This window comes from Felis catus, chromosome B4 (assembly GCF_018350175.1).
Source record: "Felis catus isolate Fca126 chromosome B4, F.catus_Fca126_mat1.0, whole genome shotgun sequence".
NCBI lineage: Eukaryota > Metazoa > Chordata > Mammalia > Carnivora > Felidae > Felis > Felis catus.
The window spans coordinates 107038431-107062023 of record NC_058374.1 but is presented as its reverse complement, the minus strand read 5'-3'; the positions used below and the strand labels follow the sequence as shown (position 1 = coordinate 107062023).

Sequence of the window (23593 nt, the reverse complement as noted above, 5' to 3'; positions counted from 1 at the left end):
TGGAACTCATTAACATTTTTTGAATGTTTGTTTTTTAAATTAACATTCAATACATTTTATTATCTAAATCATGATGTCATAGAAAAATATAAATTCTCAGAGTTTATTTATTTATTAAAACAATCTTTTTAATGTTTATTTATTTTTGAGAGAGAGAGAGAGAGCGCGCGAGTGCACTCGCATGAGTGGGGGAGGGGCAGAGAGAGAGAGGGAGACACAGAAGGCTCCAGGCTCTGAGCTGTCAGCATAGAGCCCAAGGCAGGGCTTGAACCATGAACCATGAGATCATGACTTGAGCCGAAGTCAGATATTTAACCTACTGAGCCACCCAGGCAGCTCTCAAAATTTATTTTATAATGCCAAGTTCCAACCATCCCTGTAAAGAAACCTTGTTGACTATATGCAGTTCGATAAATACCTCAGGAATGCCAGGCTTTTATAGTAGGGCTAAACTGGCAATAGAATAATGGCTACAACAGACACAAGCCTCAAAAAAATCAAGCTGACTCACAACCAACTTATGTATCAGCCACAGAAAGATCCAACATAAACAAAACTTTTACTAAAGATGAAGAAAGTAGCAAATACAATCTATAGCTTAGGATAAAATTAATGTAATTTAGAAATGACATAAGGAAAGGTCAGTGACCTTTAAGATACAATAATAGAAATGATCAAAACTGAAGCTCAGAGAAATAAAACACTGAAAAAGTAATAATATGAGATTCAGTGACCTGTAGAACTATGTCACACACTGTCAGAAAACACTTTTGGAGACCCAAAAGTAGGGTTACAGAAAAAATAATTTGAAAAACTAATAGCTGGGGGGACCTCCTTTATAGCTCCAGGATCTACCGTGTGGCTAACAATGTCTTGCTTTCCTTTCTTTCTTTACTCTAACTTTACTTTGAGTCTTCAGCTTTCCAAGTTGGACAAGGGTAATGTTATATTCTCAGAGTCAACTTGGATCCCAGTCCACAGGCAGAAAGTCTCATTTAACCAAGTTATTACCTTACCTTTCTTCTTTTAGAGAAGTTGCCATTATACTAATTATATCTCTGTGTTTGGAACCATATCGAATGCTTGAAGAAGTAGACAACAGAGATAATCTGTATTTTCCTTTGTAAATACATCTTATTCATAAACACATTGTCTTCATCAGTATGTGTGCCTTAACATGCAGTAGGTCAGAGTTTGCACCAAAAAGGAAACACGCCAAAAAGAATTGACACAATCTCAATTCACTAGAAAAGAGTTCTGAATGACCATTAAGCACATGAAAATATTTTCACCATCATTATTCATCAAGAAAACACAATTCAAAACCATAATAAAAAGTCTGAAAACACCAAATGATGGAAGATGGCAGAGTAACTCTAAGTCACATTATTTGTGGCAGTGAAAGTGTTATAACCATTTGGGAAAATGTCTGGAAGTTTCTTATTAAAATTAAAACTATGATCCAACCATTTAATCCCTAAGTATATGCCCAAGAAAAAGGAAAACATGTGTCCAAAAAATACTGTACAGGAATGTTCATAGAGGCTTTATTCATAATGGCCCATAACTGGGAAACATTCCATGTGTCTATCAATAGGAGAATGGACAAATAATAAAATGGAACACTACATAGGAATAACAAACTTCTGGTACATGCAACACCATGAGTTAATAAACAAAACTGTGTAAGTTAAAGGAAACTTAAAGAGTAGTATTGTTCTGTTCCATTTTTATGACATTATACAACAAGCAAACCTTATCTATGGTGGACAAAATCCAGAACAGCCATTGCTTCCCCAGGTGGGGCTGGAGTTGCTTGTAAAGGGTATTAAGAAAACTCTAGGTAAAACTTCTGGTAATATATGATGGTAGTGTTCTAAATCTTGGTAACATTATGGATTACAGAGGAGTATGCATTTCTTAAAACTTAGCAAACAACACTTAATATTACATTTTTTTAGAACAAAACCAGTTATATGATTAATTTTAATCCTTTTTAACTCTTAGAAGGCTGTGGAATATATCAGGGCTGTGTCTCCCAAACTTTTATAATTGTAGGAATCACTTTGCTTATGTATTAAAAATATGGATTTGGGGATACCTGGGTGGCTCAGTCAGTTGGGCGTCTGATTTCCGCTCAGGTCATGATCTCATGGGTTTGAGCCCCGCATTGGCCTCTATGCTGACAGCTCAGAGTCTGGATCCTGCTTCCTATTCTGTGTCTCCCTCTCTCTCTGCCCCTCCCCTGCTCACACTCTATCTCTATCTCACTCAAAAATAAATACACATTTAAGAATTTTGGAAAAAAATATGGATTCTTAGTCTTTTTTTTTAGAATATTCTGATTCACTAGATCTGAATTATAATACATTATTTATAAGTCTCATTGATAATTATTTTAACTTGAGAAACTTGGGAAATTTTGCTTTAATACACAATATTTGTGTCCATGCTGTAAGCCAATATTTTGAGGCTCACTGACCTCTACCAGTCATTGCCACATGAATATACATTTGCGGTTTTTGTTTTCTCCATCATTACTGATATTTAAAATAAATTTTCATAATGTTGATATTTATAAAGTTTGTGGTTTATCATGGTCTTCCTTTCAAATAATTAGTCACAGTCCCTATTTACAAAAAGTTATGACATTATAAAACAGACGATAAACTAAAATTTTTAGAAGTATTTTTTAAAATCTCCAGGAAAACTTATTTTCAACATTACTATGCAATTAGAAAAAAAGTGTTGTTATTAATTCCAGAATTTGGTAAACAGCCATTTAACAATCCACCTGAACATTTTCTCTTAACCATTAAAAGGATATAGTAATAGTATTTGCCTATTAGTTGGGCAATGATTGAGAAATTCTGTGAAAGGATGATTTTGTAAACTATTAATGATTCACAAGTGTTACTTGGACATTTTTGGAATTTAAAAATACGTATAACTTTGGAGAATAATGCAATAGAGTTAGACAGTATGCACTTAGAATATATATATTGTAGGGAGGTATGGTTAGTTAGGGGGATATTCCCATTTGAAAATAAAGGTCTTACCTTTGCTATTTCTCTTCCAAAAGTGTGGATCAGTGTGTCAATGTTTGGGTGTGCGTGTGTGTATGTGTGTGTTATTTCTTATAGTTTGAAATAGTTCTTTCTTACAGCTGACATGTGTTTATTCAAAAATGAAGGGAGAAGGGAATCCCTTTGTTCACATTTCCTATCCTATCGTGTGTATATATGCTCTGCTGTTTTTCACATTTACACTCAGGATGGCTCCAATATGTTTTTAATGAACTTGCCTCAACCTCAAACTCCAAGTGCCCTGTGGCGTTTCATCCAGACACATGAAAGCTGAGAGTTGTCAGGAACACCTGTATGTATGCGTTAGCTTTCACAAGTAACATCAAGTGTTCAGGTGAGAGCAGAGGTTAGCTTATTTAATATTTCCATCACATATACATAAAAATAATCTTTCTGGATGAAAGGTAGAAGTGAGCAGGCTATTATGGTTACTAGGAGGAATTAACTGCTGCTATTAGAAAGAAGATAAATTTTGTGATACAGATACATTGCAACAACCAGGATACACAGTGTTTTTAGAGCAAATGAATGTTACATGTTTTGTTTCTGCTATTTTGATATTTGTAAGCATCTCATTCTCAATTTGACATCATTTATTTTATTCTACAATAAAAATTTATTAGGCAAACGGTAAAGCTTTCAATAAAATATTTTTTTGGCAAAAATGTCAAATAGCCGGCTAGATATTTTCTATTTTGACATCAATTAGTCTACTCTTAAAAGCAGTTTTTGAGAAGTTTAGATTGATTCATTCTGCTTTGTTAATTAAAGAACACTTGTTAATGAAAGACATATTACAAAGGAAACTGTTCCTTTTTAATTTCAATTGGATTGGTTTCTTACCAATGAATAATTATGGTTATGTACTTATATACTTCATGTTTTACAGTAACCGCTAATTGTATTTTAACAGGATGGGAATCACACGTGCCTTTTGAAGGCAGTAGGATATAATGAAACAAGAAGGGATTTTTAAGTAAAACATATCCCTTCTTTAAAATTTTTATTTTCTGAAAATATCAGTTCTCGAACTTTCAATACCTGTTACTGATCTATGGAATGGTCCTAATGTATGAAAATTTAAGATAAAAAGGATATAAACTTCTAATTATAAGGTAAATACTAGGGATATAAGGTACAGCATGATGACTAAGTTAACACTGCTCTATGATATGTAGTAAATTTGTTAAGAGAGCAAATCCTAAGAGTTGTCATCACAAGGAGAAATTTTCTTTTTATTGTATCTATATGAGAAGATGGCTGTTAGCTGACCCTATTGTGGTAATCATTTCACAATATATGTAAATCAAACTATCATGCTATATGTCTTGAGCTATACAGTGATATATATCAATTATTTCTCTTTTCTTTTTTTTTTTAATTTTTTTAATGTTTATTTATTTTTGAGACAGAGAGAGACAGAGCATGAATGGGGGAGGGTCAGAGAGAGAGGGAGACACAGAATCCGAAGCAGGCTCCAGGCTCTGAGCTGTCAGCACAGAGCCCGATGCGGGGCTCGAACCCACGGACTGCGAGATCATGACCCGAGCCGAAGTCGGACACTTAACCGATTGAGCCACCCAGGCGCCCCGTCAATTATTTCTCAATAAAACGAAAAAAATGAACAGGATTATCTCACATTAAAAAAAAAACACAATGCTTTTAAAAGGTATTTAGTAGTATGAATTAAAACAATGCCTTGGAAAAATTAAAGAAAAAAACAGAGGTACAAAATCAAATACAATTTAAATATTTGTCTTTAAACAATTCCTGAAACCCCCCATGCTCTGTGTGATGTCTGGTTCCTCACCTAACTATGCATGTCAACAATCAAGGTAAGGTAGGTGTCTTGTAATGATCAGAGCCATTAATTATTCAGGAAAGTTCTTTTTGTCATTTTAACTTACAGGGTTCTCCTATTCATTGAATTTTCATCAAATTATTAGCTAAAGTGATATAATAAAAACAGGCAATTCTTTGAGCATCTTTGTATATAATTGAGCCCAGAAAATATAAAAACACTGAGGTCACTTAAGGATTCTCTGAGTGTCTTTTCTCTTCTTTCAATTTCACTTACAATCTTTTCAACTTTGCTAGACATGTTCAAATTATTTGATCACCCATGGTACATTTTTGTTAATAAATTAATGCTATTAAAATTTTCTATCTTTATTCTGCCTTTCATTGTTAAAATCTGCAATCAAGGGAACAAACTTATGTTGGCATTCCTCTCATGAATTCCGAGTCTAAAAGTTTAGGGTATAGGATACAGAGTTTGTAAAATTTTGAGATTTGCCTCTCCTTTTTTTCTGTTTTTGACTGTTTTTTGTTTGTTTGTTTGGTTGGTTTTTGTTTGTCCTTGCATTAGTCATGCTGATTCTTCATACACTGTTTTCTTTTTCTTTCCATAAAACCAGTCTGGAACAAATCAGGACATAAACTTAAAACAATGTTTTATGTTCCCAAATCTATATATCAAGTTTCAAATTTTGCACTATCTGATCTTGTGTTTTCTTTTGTGTTGTGTTTTCTTTCTTTATTTTACTTTATTAAGGGTGAATCTGAACGGAAATGAGTGCCGCTGATAGTCAAGACTATTGCTGTTCCATATGTACTGTCTCTACTCTCAAATCTTTCCGTTGTTTTGAAACCACAGCAATTAGACTCATGTTCGTACTACTCCACTGAAACCAATTAAGTCAGTGTCGCTAGTGAGCTCTATTTTGACAAATCCAACAATTAATTCTTTTGTCCTAAAGGAATTGACCTAATAGCAACATTCTACACAGACAATCACTGCCCTCTTTAATAGAACTGTGTAGAAGAATTCCTAATCATTACATTATCTGTACTTTTCCTTTTTTGGTAGTAAAAAAGTTTTATCTGGCCACATTCCCATCTCTTTAAAAACTATACTTTCAAATTCTGCAGCAGCTAGGCAGGGACATGAAATGAGGTACTTGCATTAGGATGTGCATAGAGGTGATGTGTGCCTCTTCTGTGTCATGGCCTTTAAAGAAACAGGAGCAAATTCCTTTTGTCACTTTTCTCTTTCCCTCCACCTGGGAGATGATTGATTGGAACACTTTTCCTCTTGAGCAAATAATTAGGTGAATACATAGGAGTGGAATTGTTGGTGATAGAATAGGTGTATGATCAATTTTATCAGAAATTTCTATACAGTTTGCCAATGTGGTTGCGCCATTTTATAGTGATACAGTGATATGTAAAAGCACCAGTTGTTCCACATCCTCACCAAGAGTTGATGTTATTAGCCTTTTAATTTTAGTCATTGTGTGAGTATAAAAAATCTAATGGAAGTTTTAATTGACATTTTCTGCTTCTTGTTGATTTTGAGCCTTTTGCAAGTGTTTGTGGCCATTTCTGAAGTATCTGTTCAAGTCCTTTACCCATTTTATTTTTCTTTCTTCTTTTGAATTGTAGGAACTCTTTATATTTTAGATAAAGTCTTTTGTCAGATATATGTTTTGAAAGATTTTCTCCCAGTATGTGGCTAGGCTCTATACTTCCTTTTTGCTTCCACACATGATTAGCACATGTATTAATTTTTCGTGATGTATTATTCAATATTTTCTCTTAAAGTGTGAATATCCATATGGTTCTTTCTTGTTCCTGCAATGTTTTCTTCAGAAGATTTCTATTTGGGGGGCACCTGTGTGGCTCAGTCAGTTGAGCAACCGGGTTCGGCTCAGGTCACGATCTCATGGTTTGTGAGTTGGAGCCCTGCCTCGGGCTGTATGTTGACAGCTCTGATCCTGGAGCCTGCTTTGGATTCTGTGTCTCCCTCTCTCTCTGCCCCTCCCCCACTCATGCTGTGTGTCTCTCTGTCTCAGAAATAAATAAACATTAAAAAAAAATAAAAGAAGTTTTCTATTTGGGACTATTTCTGAACTTGTTGCACTGTTACATTGATTTACTTGTCTACCTTTATGCCAATATCATATGTTATTCACAATTATTCTTCTTTTAGAATAAGTATGATATCAGGTATTGAAAGTTTTAAATTTGCTCTCTTTCCAAAATTGTTTGACTGTTCTAGGTTATTTGTATTGATACATCTACTTTATCAATTTCTTTAAAAATATCTGCTGTGATTTCAATTGGTAGTACATTTCATTTACATATCAATTTAGGGAAAGGTAATGTCATGACAATATTGAATCTTCCAATCCATGAACATGGTATATATCTGTTTTTAAAGATTTCTTTTTTTTCAGTTTTACTGAGAATAATTGACATAGATAACTAATTAAGTTTAAGGACTATGACATGATGGTCTGATTTATATATATTGTGAAATTATTATCACAACAGATTAATTTAACATCTATCTTCTCATATAGATACAATAAAAATAAACATTAAAAACAGAAAAAAACAAAAACTGCTCTCCTTGTGATGAGTATCCTTAGGATTTGCACTTTTATCAACTTTCCTATACAACAGTGTTGGCAATTTAAGTTAAAGATGTTTTATTCCTGTTATGTTTGCTGTTTTTTTTGTTTTGTTTTGTTTTTTAGTTTTCGGCATGCACACTTGGCACATTTTTACTTTCTGTTCTTGTTATATCCTTTGGTTATTGCACTTGATTTTATTTCCTAAACACAATTTACAGGGCACTTTAAAGTTTTATCTGCATACATTTATAAAGACCTCTCTCCAAAGTCTAGATTCAATTATGAACATGCCTACACAAACTTCTTTTGGAAATCTTTTACACATTTAAATCTCAACATGTCACAATTGAACTCCTGTTCTTTTTATTTTTTTAAATAATTTTTTAATGTTTATTCATTTTTGAGAGATAGAGAGAGACAGAGTGAGAGTGAGGGAGGGGTAGAGAGGAAGGAGATACAGAATCTGAAGCAGGCTCCAGGCTCTGAGCTGTCAGCACAGAGCCCAATGCAGGGCTTGAACCCACAAATGGCAAGTCGGACGCTCAACTGACTGAGCCACCAGGGCACCTCAAACTCCTGCTAATTCTTCAAAAATATAGTCTAAATACATCTTATCAATGAATTGTCATTACCTTGGATGGAGCCACAATAATTTTTTCACTTTAATAGCCTCTAAACAAGTCTTCCTTTTTCTATCATCCCTGTAGTTTCTTTTCTTTTTTTTTAAGTTTTTATTTAAATTCCAGTTAGTAAACATAAAATGTAAGTATGTACAATGTACATATTCAGGTGTACAATGTAATAATTTAACACTTCCATACAATACCTGGTGGCCATCACAAGTGTACTCCTTAATCCCCATCACCTATTTAACCAATCTCAAAACAATCTACACATTTAATACAATCCTTATGAAACACTCAACAGAATTTTGCACAGAGCTAGTACAAATAATCTGAAAATTTGAATGGAACCACAAAAGCCCTCAAATAGCCAAAGCAACCTTGAAAAAGAAAAGCAAAGCTGGAGGCATCGCAATTCTGGACTTCAAGTTATATTACAAAGCCCTAGTGATCAAAATGATAGGGTATGGCACAAAAATAGACACAGATCAATAGAATAGAAAACCCAGAAATGAACCCATACTTGTATGTTCAATTAATCTTTGACAAAGGAGAAAAGAATATCCAATGGGGGGAAAACATTCTCTTCAACAACTGGACAGTAACCTGCAAAAAAAATGAAACTGGACCACTTTCTTATACCATACATAAAAAATAAACTCAAAATGGATTAAAGCCCTAAACGTGAGACCTAAAACTATAAAAATCCTAGAGAACATAGGAAGTAATATCTTTGACATCAACCATAGAAACTTCTTTCTAGACATGTCTCTGGAGGCAAGGGAAACAAAAGCAAAGATAAACTATTGGGACTTCATAAAAATAACAAGCTTGTGCACAGTGAAGGAAACAATCCACTAAATGGTTTCATTTATTTTCAAAAAAGCAAAAATAGTAATCCTGCTAAAACACAAGATAGATTATGTCACTTTTCTTTCTAAGCTGTAATACTAATTTTTTTTTCAGAGTAAACAAAAAACAAACAAACAAACAAACAAACAGAACTTCTAGTCTACCAGACCCTATATGACCTGGCTCCATTCTTTCTCAGGTTTATTTTTCTGTTACTCTATTTCTCATTCTGCTCCAGTCACTCCAGTCTCCTTGTTCTTCCTCAAATACACCAGGCACGTTTTTATTTTGCTCCAATGTTCTCTCTGCCTTGTACGTTCTTTCCCTGCATACCCACCTCCATTGTCTAATACCCTGCAAATCTTTGTCTAAACTTCATCTTTTCAAAGATTACCTTGACCACCTTTTTGTAAGAGAATCTTTTTAAGTTGATTGTTTGATTAAAGTAATTTCTACACCCAACGTGGGGTTCAAACTAATGACCCTTAGATCAAGAGTTACATGTTCTACCAACTGAGCCAGACAGGGTCCCCTACCCGGAACATGTTATTTAATATTACACTCTACTATATCTCATTTTACTACTCAGCATTCCTGATATTCATCATCTTGTTTTCTTTTTCCTTTTTCCAATCCTAATCACTACCACAGCGTAATTTTTATTCACTTATAAAGTTTATTTTCTGAATATCAGCTTTTATTATCCATTTTCCCAGTAAAATGAAAATTCCTTGAGAGCAGACACCATTGTTTTATTGTTGTTTACTTATGTATAAAGAAAAATTCCTAGCATTAGTGAGCTCTTATGAAATGTTGGTTGAATAAATAAACAAATAAATAAGTGAGTAGTATATTTGTCTTTATGTGGCTACCACTCATATTTTTATGAGATTAATTCTTCTTGAACCAGTGATTTCCATGAAGTTCATACAGAGGTGAGCCAAGGATTTCTTTGAAGGAAGCATAAATTGTTTTCATAATAATGTGTGTGCGTGTGTATAGATAGATAGATAGATGATAGATAGATAGATAGTTAATTCCTAGTCCTTGCAACTAAAATCCACATACATAATTTAGAGAACTTTTTCTCTATTCTATCCTGATTATTTACTCCATCCTTCATAAATTGATTTTCTGAATGATTCCTAATTTAAAACCACAAATTTATTTCAAACAGTATCCGGGGATATTCCCACTTCTAGTGTACTCAATTTTATCCCAGTTTTCCAAACTGAGTATTGTTTTATTCCATTAAATTGTGCAACTTAGTTGAGAGAAAAAAATACTAGTATCAATGATAATAAAAAGAGGAGCTAATATTCAAACTCAAAAATTTTAATAACAATAACATCTAACATTCCAAAAATCCTTACTATATGTCTGGCAAAAATCTCAGTGATATATGCATATATGTAGATATACACTCAATGACACTATGAAATAAGTTATGCACTGATGCCTATCTTAAATTGAGGCTAATGAAATAAACATTTTAGGTAATTTTGCTTAAGTTCATGAAGCTTTTAAATGTTACAGATGGTATTTGTAATCCAGATGTAATGGCTGCAGAATTTATGTTCATGAATGCCATGAAGAGAAATATCCTTTGCCTTCTATTTATAGGATGTGCATCTTTGAATGTTCCCTCTTTCAACCAAAACAAAAAACTTAATTTTATCCAGGTTACTGCAATAGAAAGAGCACCTCAGATCTGGAAATGAGAGTTTCTTGTCAAGAGGATAGTTTCTACACTGTTATAAGGAGCAGTAGACAAGTCATAGTTGGAATGACTTACTATTGGGATTGATTTGGTAACCAGGACATGTCTCAGTTAAATCAGTAAAACAGAGACTATTTATTTTTCTGCCTATCTACTTTAGAGGGTCAAACAATTCAACTAGTTATAGATGAGACAAAGAATGGAAAGTTGAAGGGTCTGTGTCTGGCCTTGTTAAATTCAGGCAAAAGTTTAAAGATCTGCGTTTATCTTGTCATAAGTAAAAAGTGTGTCTTTGGTGAGTCTTATGGAAGTCAAGAATGAGTGGACAGCAAGTCTACATAAATCATACAGGGAAGGATCGTTCTTTGTGGTAAGCCATTTTCTAGGACACAAAATTAGATATGAGGATTTATTTACCACTGCTGCTTTCAGGGCTTAGGTGAAGTTCAACATTGTCACTTCTTTGAGACCTTCCACATGTCTACTTAACCTTCATTGCATTTGGCTACTTTTCTTTATGTATTATGCTTTAGGGCTACAGATGTCTCTTAATAATATTAAAACTTCCTGAGAAGAGACGGTTGACATTTTTTCTTAGTTGTGCTACTTAAAATGGAAAGGTCTAAAAAGAAATATTAGATCCAAAACCACAGAAGAGATATTTAGAACAGCAAAAGTATTTCCATTGCACATATGTTATTTATTTCTATTCTTTTATATATTATTTCTTCCTTTGGCACTTACTTTTTTATTTCTAGAAATTTGTCTTTTTCATAGTTCATGTAGAAATTTTACAGTCATATCAGTTATAAGAATTTCACTTTATTTTCAAATAAAAATTCCTTTATGCAGACATCTTTACTATTCTGCTAAACTTTTAGAATCAGAACTAATAAAAACATTTCCAGATAATTATATGGAAATTTTATTATTGGAGTGAAAGTTCTTTAAGGTATTACCAAAAAAGTTTGGTATTTAATTTATTGTCCAAAACACAATGCAATAATAAGCCATGGAGTGAAGGACAAACCTACATGAATTGTCTGAGACTCTTTACTTGATTATTATTGTGTAATATATTATAAATTTATTAAATATGGTGTGTTTACCATTGTTTTTCATTACATAAAAATAAAGTTTGGCTTCTTTAAAGAATAGGTTACATATGGGAATTCACTGCTTGCATACTTTTAATTTTTTTTTTTTCAGAGACAGAGAGGGACACAGAATCTGAAGGAGACTCCAGGCTCTGAACTGTCAGCACAGAGCCCAATGCTAGGCTCAAACTCACAAGCTATGAGACCATGCATGACCTGAGCTTAAGTTGGACGCTCAACCGACTGAGGCACCCAGGTACCCCTCACTGCATGCATACTTAACTCATTAGCTACAAATTGTTGTGTGTGAATGGCCTTGTAACCAAAGAAAGGTCCAAGGAGACTTCAAAGGTAATGATAACCTTGCAAAGAAAACATGATGACCCCATTGACCATTTACCTCCTAGATCTGAGCTAAGATGTTTGGATTTTGCTAAAACCAATAATCACGGCATTGATTTTTTCATCAAAAGTTTTGTTAACATTAAAATAAATGCAATTCTATTTCAACATATGTTTTATATATTTTTTATGTACCATAAGTGTAAAAACAAATGTGAGACCTTTTAAGATATTACTAATCAATCATTCCAACCTCAAAAAAAAGCTAAGTTGAGAGCAAAATAATAAGATATTCAATAGTGAAGTAATATAAGAATAATATGTAATTACATCAATATGAGGCTTACATACATTTTCCCACTTTGGAGGAATAGACTGTAGCAGATTACCATAATGCATCTGAAACAATAAATAGATACTCTTAAAGCTACTATCAAGCATGAGTCTCAAATATTTAAAATTAATCTATTACTCAGAGGATATGGAGAAATCACAATTAACATTGGCCTAGTCATTATTTAAATAGTGTTTCCAAATTCAATTCCTCAAACTTAATAAAAAAAATTAGAGGCAGCACAGTGAAAATTAAAAAGAGATGATTAAACAGCTAGAAATTAGGATTACATGTAAGACCTAAAATATTATGTTTAAATGACTTGGATAGAGCACAGCTAATGAAGGAATCTAATAATAGCATGGTATGCAGTGATGCCAATAATCTGCTCTAGGGGTAGATGAACACCTGTTCTCCCGTTGCACCAAAGCAAGACCAAGAATTGAACTAAAATGAAACAGGAATGATTTAGGCTAAAAATTAGCAAATGCAGAAGCTATTACTCTAACCATTGTCTTTATGTTTGTACCATTTTCTATAGAATTTCAAAGATAGAAGCACATGGGCTTTTTTAAGAAGGTCAATATTTAATTAGTTACTTAGCCTTTTTGAATCTAAGTTTCCTCATCTATGAGAAATAGGTATCTATGTACACTTTCATAACAATTTACTAATGGTGTTCTTTTACCTTATTGTCTTATTTTTCATCACCATGACAGCTGCATGAATTAGATGTGGCAAGAATCCACACCTGCATTTTACAGTTCAGAAGACAAGTGCTCAGAGTTTTTGGGGTTCTCAGGGATGTACAGCTTAGCTCCCAGGATTCGTGAAGCGCTTGTATATCCCCTAAACCATCCTCAATTGGATGGAGCTTATTCATCTTGAAATTTCATCTTTTCACTTTTACTGTATTATTGTATACTGAGCAGGGCCCAACATCACACAAGAGAGCAATATAAAAAGCCAAGTCAGTAAATATCTCCCAGCACTCACCTGATCTCTATTCATATAATCTTGAAAAAAAAAATTAACATGCATAGTGACAAAGTATTACTTGACGTTAATATAATCAATAGAAAATAAAAGGTATGCATCACATTGTAACACAATGATGAAAATGGCATTCAATGGCCAAAAAACTTATTTAATCTCTTTAAATTTCATGCAAAATATGTTTTGCTTAAAAACTTCATTAATTATGTTAATAATTCATCTAATATTTTAGCAAATTCTGATTTTGCAGTAGGGGCCTTGTTTCTATTGCATTAAAGTAGCTGATTAATTATTAACAGCATAGTTATTACATTATATTAATTGTGGAAAAAATTGAAAATGTGGAATTATCTATAGGAAAATGTTATACAAAAATATAAAGCTTATTTTCTGTGTAATTAGACAGCTGAGATGGAAAATTGTTTTTGATAGCTATTGAATACTGACTTGAAACACCTAATATCAATTATCAACAACTCTAAATGGATTTTAACACATTTTGTTAGTCAATAAAAAATTTATATCTGATGAGCAATCTCTGTCCCAAGAGAAGCAATGGTAAATGGATAGATTGTTAGATTCTCTTTTTTTTTTGGGGGGGGAGGGAATTACATAAAAATATGTGTTGAGATTTCATTAGTCTGTAAAGGGAGTAATGATGAAATACATGCAAAAAAATAAAGTTATCAAAGAGATTTTCTGAGTAATATTGCTATCCGTGAGTAGACAAGGACTGCTTTATAAGATGATAACCCTCAGAGATCTCAGAAAAAATCACCTGATCTCCTGCTGGACCTACTATTTGGTTAAACTACATGAGACTGCATTTTCTTGCAGGTAAAAAAGGATCAGACATTAGTAATTCCGTATGATTCACCAGATAGAATTATTGATAGACCTTAAAGACACTGATTTCTCTGCATAGCATGTTGTCCGTATTCCATGACTTTTCTCTGTGAATATGCCATTCTTGCAAGAATGATCGATGCAAATTTTCCTTCTAAGAAATGCTAAGGAACAACTTTGTGTTTTGTTTTTTATTTTATTTTATTTTTATTTTATTATTATTTTTTATATCAAATAGGTTCCTCAAAAAATAAAAATAGATCTACCCTATGACCCAGCAATAGCACTGCTAGGAATTTACCCAAGGGATACAGGAGTGCTGATGCATAGGGGCACTTGTACCCCAATGTTTATAGCAGCACTTTCAACAATAGCCAAATTATGGAAAGAGCCTAAATGTCCATCGACTGATGAATGGATAAAGAAATTGTGGTTTATATACACAATGGAGTACTACATGGCAATGAGAAAGAATGAAATCCGGCCATTTGCAGCAACGTGGATGGAACTGGAGGTTATTATGGTAAGTGAATCAACTATGTGTTTTGAAAAGGAGGTAGGAAACTCATTTTGTAGCTTCATTTATATAATTCACACTCTAATTTCATTCATATTTTATGCTTATTTGAGGTGTTCCAGAGGTAAGGGTGTTTTACAGAAAGGAAACCTGGGTCCCCTTGGCACTTAACAGCACACTAAGGAAGGAGTGTTCACACAAAGGGAGTCTATGTTCAAAGCATATACTTTGGAGAATTAGAAACAGGGCTTCAGTTTGCTTTTCCTTGTTTGATCCTATCACTGGACCTTCTCCTATGCTTTCCCATCTTAAGTAATAGCACGATAAGTAATGCAAGGTAGAAATCTAGGGAACATTCTTATGTCCTTTCTTATTCCATGTTTGAGCTTTCATAAATTCCTGTCAATTGTAACTGTAAAGTATATCTAAAATCTATTAATTTTTCTCCATTATGACTACTATATGGCTACTACTATTACTATTCCCTCCCCTCCCCACTACGTAGACACACACTGGAGGTAAATATTTACAAATTTACACACACACACACACACACACACACACACACACACCTTTTTAAAGAGTTATAGATATATAACTCCTTATAGTTATATATATATAACTATATATATATATAGTTATATATAGTTGTATACATATAATGTTATAGATATATATAGATGGTTATATATATGAATACATATATATATATATATATATAACTTTGCATATATATCACTTTAATTTGATAATCACTACAACTATATAGAATGGCATTACAGATGAAGAAAATGATGCCTGGAGAATTTATGCATATTGCTCATCATTACAGAGCTCATAAGGAAATGAAGGCAAGATTAGAACTTAGGCAATTCTACTCCAGTGCCACAGAGTTCCTAAGTATGGTATATTTCCTTCTTCAGACCAGTCAGGTCACCATCAGCACAAGCTTGTACAGAGGGAGTAGTCAAAACACTCTCCTTAATTCCTCCTTTATGCCACCCTATTGCAAACTCCTCAGAGATGCAAGATCAGTGGTTTAAAACTTACACAGAATAATGTTAGCAGATTAAGTCTGTAAATGAAGCCTTTTGGACAGTCTGGTAAAAGGACATGTGTGTATAATCACCCATAGAATGACAAATACAAGTTTCTCCAGCCTTGCAGGATTCTCATTTTATATAGATGATGACATTGGCTGCTCTTGTCTTTCTGTATGAGGCAGTATAAGCCTGTACAATGGGAAATACACTTAAGTGTCTCTGATGTCTCAATGTATGCTTGCATATACTTAAAGAAATTTTAATCTTAAAAGAAATTGTGCTATTTACCTTAATAACTCTCACTCATTTCTAAGACTGAAATCATGAATTGAGTAGTAAAACGGTAATACTGGGATTATAAAAAGTACTAAGAATCTTTTGATAGGCGGAAAACTAGCATCTTTACAGAAAATACTATTCAGGTATAAAATCCCACCTAAGAGAAGAGGATTCTAGGAAAATGGCAGAGTAAGAAACACCAGGAATCTATCTCCCCATCTAAACAATAATTGCTCACATAAAATCTGTCTCATGTGACTATTTTGGAACTCTGGGGTCTGTTGAAGGCTTGTAACTTCTGGCAGGAAGCATTGGATGGTAAATTTTGGCTAATTTCAGCTCCTAGCACAGTAGAAGCTCCCCATTTCCAAATCCATCCAAATGGCAGGCAACCATGGCCATTTTCCCAGACACGTTTGCACACAAGAGCTAAGGTGGACAAATAAATGGCCCTTTATTCCAAACATCAGAGATCTATACTTTGATCTCTGATTGCTACTTCTGATCACAGAAGTGAAGATAAAGAGGCTGGCAGTTTTTGATGTTGTACTTGCCTCCCACTGTTGCAAGACTCTACCCTTCTGGCTGAAATGGCTTCCAGGGGATTTGGGCCAGCATCTTTTCCCTTGTTACATATTTTCACTTTTTTTTTCCCCTTTCAAGACAAAGACAAAACAACTGCATATATAAGGGAAATTAGAAAGTGACCTGGCATGCCCAGGGAAAGGCTTAAAAAAGACTCAAGATTACCTTAAGTTTACACTTTAGGCTGATCGTTAGCACAGAGACAACCTACAACAATAATAAAAAAAACAACCTATAAACAAAACAATAACAACAACAACAACAACAAAACACCCAGGAAACCTTGGAAAAGAAGGACAATCTGATTTCCAGAGTTATGACATTATTAGATTCAAATGTCCAATGTTCAACAAAATAATCAAAAGACATGCAAAGAAACTGGAAAATATGGCCCATTCAAAGAAAAAAATAAATCAACAGAAACTGTCCACGAGAATTAACAGCAAATAAACTAGACAAAAACTTACTAATAATAGTAATAACAATAATAATAATAATAATAATAAACAACTATCTTAAAGATAATCAAAGAACTAAAGGAAGACATGGAGAAAATCAAGAAATAATGCATGAACAAAATAGACACGAGAAAGATCTCAAATCAACAACCTAACTTTACAACTTAAAAATTTAGAAAAGAACAAACTAATTGAAAGCTACCAAAAGGGAAGAAATAATAAAGATTACAGCAGAAATAAATATAAGAGAATAGAAAAGCAATAGATAAACAAATCAATAAAGCCAAAGTTAGTTCTTTGCAAAGATCAACATAATTGACATTCAGCTAGACTGACCAAGAAAAAAATATATAGTATCAAATTACTAAATTCTGAAATAAAATTGAGGACATTACTACCAATTCGACAAAAAATGAATATGAAAGAGTACTATGAATAATTGAATACCAAGAAATTAGATAACATAGATGAAATAGAAAAAATTCCTAGAAACACAAAATCTACCAAAATTGAATCATAAACAAACAAAATTTGAACAGACATATAACTTGTAAAGAGATTGAGTCAGTAATAAAAAACCCACCAGCAAACAAAAGTCTAAGGCCACATGGCTTCACTGATGAATTCTATAAAACATTTAATAACTAATACCAATCCTTTTCATATAATTTCCAAAAAAAAAATAAACATGAAGAGAAAGGGATTATTCCTAATTCATTCCTAGGCTCAAGACGCGATAATAAAAGAAAAATACAGATCAATATCCTTAATGAATATTGATGTAAAAATCCTGAACAAAATACTAGCAAACAAAATCCAGCAGCATATTAAAAGAATTTATAACCATGAGCAATTTTTTTTTTATTTCTGGAATTCAAGGAGAGTTCAACATGTTAAAATTGATGAATGCAACACACCCCATCAACAGAATGAAGGAAACTAAGAAACCCCATATGGTCAACTCAATCAATGCAGAAAAAAGTGTTCTGACAAAAGTTAACACATTTTCATGATAAAAACACTCTACAAATCAGGAATAGAAGGGAAACACCTCAACATAAAAAAAAGTCATATATGAATAACACACAGTGAATATCACACTCAATGGTAAAGAACTAAAAGCATTTCCTTTAAAATCAGGAACAGGGCAAAATGCCCACTTCTGTTCTGCATACTACTGGAAATGCTAGCCAGAACCATTAAGCAAGAGAAAGAAATAAAACGCATTAAAATTGGAAAGGAAGACATAAAATTACCTCTGCAGATGAAATGATTATGTATGTATAAAACCCTAAAGAGTCCGTTAAAAAAATGTCAGAACTACCAAATGAACTAATTCATCAAGGTAGCAGGATACAAAGTCAACAAAAATGAGTTGTATTTCTATGTATAAACAATTAACAACCTGAAGGAAATAACAACAACAAAAAAAAACAATTCAATTTATAATACCATCAAAAATAATAAAATACTTAGGAATGAATTTAACCAAGGAGATGAGAGCCTTGTAAAATAAAAACTACAAAACATTGTCAAAATAAATTAAAGAAGATATAAATATATGGGAGCACATCTCATGTTCATATGATGGACTGTTAAAATATTACATGTCAACTGTTAATATACCAAAGTGATCTGCATATTTCAATGTAATCCCTATAATACTCACAATACCTGCCTTATGAGCAGGTAAAATTATTCCTATTTTAATGAGGAGGAAACTAGGCAGTGGAAGGACAAATTGATAATTGGATGCCACATGGACAAATGCAAGTTGTGAATCAGCAGTGTGACTAGAATCTCTGTTCTTATATTACATTCCTTCCTATTGAATAAACCATTGCCATGTAGAGAATTCTCCAGAGTCACAGGGTTAAGATAATTTTGAAAGTTGTATATATATTTTGCCCACTTGATATATAAAAGTGTTGTATTATTTTCTTATTCAGCTAGACTGTATATTTCACCCAATCTTTGCATCCTATGACGTTCCATGGTGTTCAATTCCAGGGAATACTGTTCATAGTTTTCTGTTTCTTTGGCTATTTTATAATTTTGGATTTTTTTTTAAATTTTTTTTCAACGTTTTTTATTTATTTTTGGGATGAACGGGGGAGGGGCAGAGAGAGAGGGAGACACAGAATCAGAAACAGGCTCCAGGCTCTGAGCCATCAGCCCAGAGCCCGATGCGGAGCTCGAACCCACGGACCGCGAGATCGTGACCTGGCTGCAGTTGGACGCTTAACCGACTGCGCCACCCAGGCGCCCCTATAATTTTGGATTTTTAATTATATGTAGTAGGATTTTTAATCTAGTGAGACTTTCTCTAACTTTATCTATGGGAATCTTTTGCATTTACTTTTTGTCAGTTGCTCCTGGTTGCTACCGAACTTTGAATTCAAGAATTCATGAACTATTCAATATTATTTTCCTAATGTGATCTTCCTTGCATGTTGTGAATGCCAAAATAAACACTTTTCCTTTTTCAGCTACTTTTGCTAGTCTAGGGTATTTTTCTCAACATTTTCATTGAGGCTTTATATGTTCTAGGGTCCAGTATTAAACCCCAGTATTCTTAATTACTACAACTAGTAATGCCCCAAGTGTGACTATAGCTTGAGGGTTAGCTTGCAATTTTTGGTTCAGATTTTCTTTTTCTTTTTTTGGCCTCTGGGGATTTTTCTTATTCTTCTATAGGCACAGTGTTGCATTAACAAATGCTTTCTACATTTTCATAGCATTTTGAGGTGTTTTGTGTCAAGAATTTTCTCAGAGCATGTGTCTTGGCTTACCAATGGAAAAGCAGGTCCAGGTACTCTCCACTTTCCGCCAGTATAATAAACAAAGGTCTTTGAGCTTTTAAGTTCCTAAAAGACACCGTAACACTCTGAAAGGAGAAAGATATAAAACTCTATAAGATATAAAGATATAAAACTTTGAAAACAAGGAAAATTCTTCAGTATGGCCACAATTTCATATCAATAAAGAGGTAATCAAAATACCTCACTGAAGTGAGAAAATGTGTCGCTTATATCAAAGATGGATTTTTATAACCAATAAAAGCAATTTCTTTTTTTAAGTGTGAAACCATTTGTAACCTCTGAAATCATAATTGTTTTACTTTTGCTATGTAAAGAATTTCGTTATAAAGTACTATAAAGTAAAAACTTGTCATCTCTTCTATACAATTGTGTTTTGTGTATGTAAAATAAAATGAAGACACTCCACATAGAAACAACGATATTAAAGCCAAGAATTTTTGTTTGAACATAAATACAAACTCAAACAATTAGGAATTCCTATCAAGATTGTTTAAAGTAAGGTATGCATTAATAATTATTGAAATGTTATAACTATTCCACTGCACACTGTCAAATACCTTCTCCAGATACACATTGCTTATATAAGCACAGGATTAAGTTGTCATCATTCTGTTATGTTTATGCCAAATTGACCAGAATTCTTCACTTGTGTTGTTTAGTCTGTGCTAGGTAAGGTATATCGCACTCTTAATAAAATCTATACCATTCATATAACTCATAAAAAATCTTCTTGAACTATTGGAACTCTAAATATTTTGTGCCTTAATTATAATTTTAATCTATCACTCCAACTTTAAAAAGACATAAGTAGTAAAATATTGAAAAACAAATGTATTTACATATGTCATCTTTCATATCAGACTGTAAATGTCCTGAAGATGAGTGTAATTCACAATATCAATATTTTTAATTAACTAAAAGATAGTTCTAAATTTTATGAAATGTTCTAGCTCATAGAGAATTTTTAAAGTTCATAAAGTAGGTACAATCTGATTTCAAAGTTGCCAGATATTAGAAGCATCACAATATAAATTCATTTACAATATATCAACCCCTGTCTTTGACTTATATATATTCATTTACTTATCTTCATCCACAAAATATAAACTCCAAGAGGTCAGTAATTATCTACTTTATTCACTTATGTTAGATAGAGTTATTGATTTGGGCCAGTCAGCATTTATTTTTCTCCCTGTTTATATTAACTGCTCCTGATGTTCATTTGGGAGCCACATCTCACCAACTCTCAGTCCATCCTTTTATCATGACTCAAGAGTGGAATATGTGAGTTAGAATTGGCACACAACTCATGGACCTGCCACAGGGAATATTTCTGGAGATGGATCTTGGCTGCAGTTGGACCAATCAGAACTTCTGGTCTCAATTTTGTCACTTGGTTAAAATTAATGGGTAAGCATCATCCCTCTTCTGCTGGATTAATATTGTGAAGACAGGACATAGAAAATTATTCAGCCATTGTGTCAACACAGCTAAAGAACCTCTTTACAAACGGCAAAACAAAAAAAAATTTAGTAGAAAAATGATGTTTTATATTAATACATGCCATGCATTACAAAGTAACCTAAAAACTCCAAAATTATTGAAAACTATGCAAAAAATGAAACTGAAATTATATATGTATACATGTGCATGTGTGATTATTAGCATTTTTAATTGATTATTAAAGTATGGGCATATTTTAAGAATTGTTATTTTTTTCTTTTATTTCCTTATTTTATCTGAGAGAGAGAGAGAGAGAGAGAGAGAGAGAGAGAGAGCTTAAGTTGGGGGAGGGGGCAGAGGGAGAGAGACAGAATCTTAAGCAGGCTCTATGCTCAGCACAGAGCCCAACACGGAGCTGAATCCCATGACCCTGGGATCATGACCTGAGTGGAAATTAAGAGTTGGACGCTCACCCAACTGAGCTACCCAGGCACCCCATTATTTTTCCTTTTATATTAACTTGAGCAATTATATTTCTACATATGTGTAGAGATATAAAGATAGATGGATCGAAAGGGAGAGACAGCTTCTAATCCTGGCAAAGGTTGGGTAACATCATCCAGCCTAGCTGTATAAGGAAATAATACAACCCTTTCCTATGTCAAATCGTCTAAATTCATCTACAGTCTTGGCAATTCTCTTAGCTTTTGACCCTGGAGAACTCTTTAGGCACAATGATTTATTCAATGGGAGAGAATGAGATTATTATCAAACCACGTATTCACATCCTATATTAGTCCATAGAGTTGCATGACATCCAATTATCTACTTGATCATCTTGTGCTTATTTCCCTCATTAAAATAGAAATAATTATATCTGTTCATATGCTGTTGAATTATGGGAAAGTTTAGCCACATTTTCCAAATATTAACCATAATTAATAGTATTCATATTACTATCTAAGGAGAGAATATTATTCATCTCAACCTCCATAAAGAAGGGATAAGTATATAAAAATATAGCAGTATTTTATGCATCTTTCAATCTCAACCTCCATAAAGAGGCAAGTATATAAAAGTATTGTAGTGTTTTATGCATCTTTCAAATTGATGGTTAAATTCACTATGTAAAAACAGACTACAAAGGATGATAAAATTATAGGTTATACTTGAGATAAAATTTTGTGTAGCTATTGTGGGTATAATTGTAAATATACATGAAAGCATAAATTCACCTCCTAGGCACAGGATAATGGACAAGAGTAAATAAATAAGAATATTATGAAGTGTTTTGGAGTGCTTGGCTTTTCTCCTTAATTTTCTAGAGTTTCAGTAATTGCCTTTGGAGTAAGACAACAGGCTCTGGAGCTCAGGTTCTGGAGCTGACTCTGGAGCCACTTCCTCATACTAGCTGAATCACCTGAGCCATTCCTTAAGCACAGTGTTGTTCAGTTTTCTTACTCATTAAACAGGGACGTTAACAGGGTCTGATGGGGGAATAACTGAGTTAATACATAAAAAGTATTCATAATAATGTTTGGCATGGATTAAATGACATGAAAATTTTCTTAACTAAATGAGTATAGCCCTTTATAGAGATAAATAGAAATTATAAACCATGCCTGTTATTTTTAAAACTGTCTCTTCAAGCTAATTACATATATTTTCTTGATAACATATAATGCCTTCACACAGAATACACCTTTTTTTCTCACTAATATCAAGAACCACTTTCCTCTAGAAGAAAGAAGAAAAGACTAAATTTGAGACAAAACCACACTTTATAAGAAATCTGGAAACGGGGATATAAAGCTGTGAATAAAGACACTTACAAACACCATATGTCCACAGACGGACATGATATTTTTCAAGAGTAAAGTGGTTTTTGTCTATATAAAATGTTCAGAGTTATTAGTATTAATAAATGTAACAAAATATAAATCATTTTTAAAGCTCTAGTGTGCTATTTTATGTTGTTATGTAACCTTCTGACCCATTTAAAATGAACATGTAGGGAATCCATTTTAATAGCTTCTTCCTGTAGGCTTGAGGGATTCTATAGCTAGCACAAGTCCTAAACCAAAAATATAGTTGGGTATTTCCACTCATTTAAAGATTTCCATGCCAGAAAG

At 33.1% G+C, this 23593-nt stretch overlaps 1 long non-coding RNA gene across 4 annotated transcripts in view; it reads right to left on the bottom strand.

Annotated features, from left to right (window-relative positions):
* Positions 1-23593, bottom strand: part of LOC109501696 — a 529863-nt gene that overhangs the window by 148432 nt on the left and 357838 nt on the right. For all 4 annotated transcript variants that reach the window (XR_006600911.1, XR_006600912.1, XR_002744133.2 and 1 more), the window contains one exon: positions 19989-20083. This is a non-coding gene — a long non-coding RNA (uncharacterized LOC109501696). The remainder of the gene's footprint in view (positions 1-19988; positions 20084-23593) is intronic.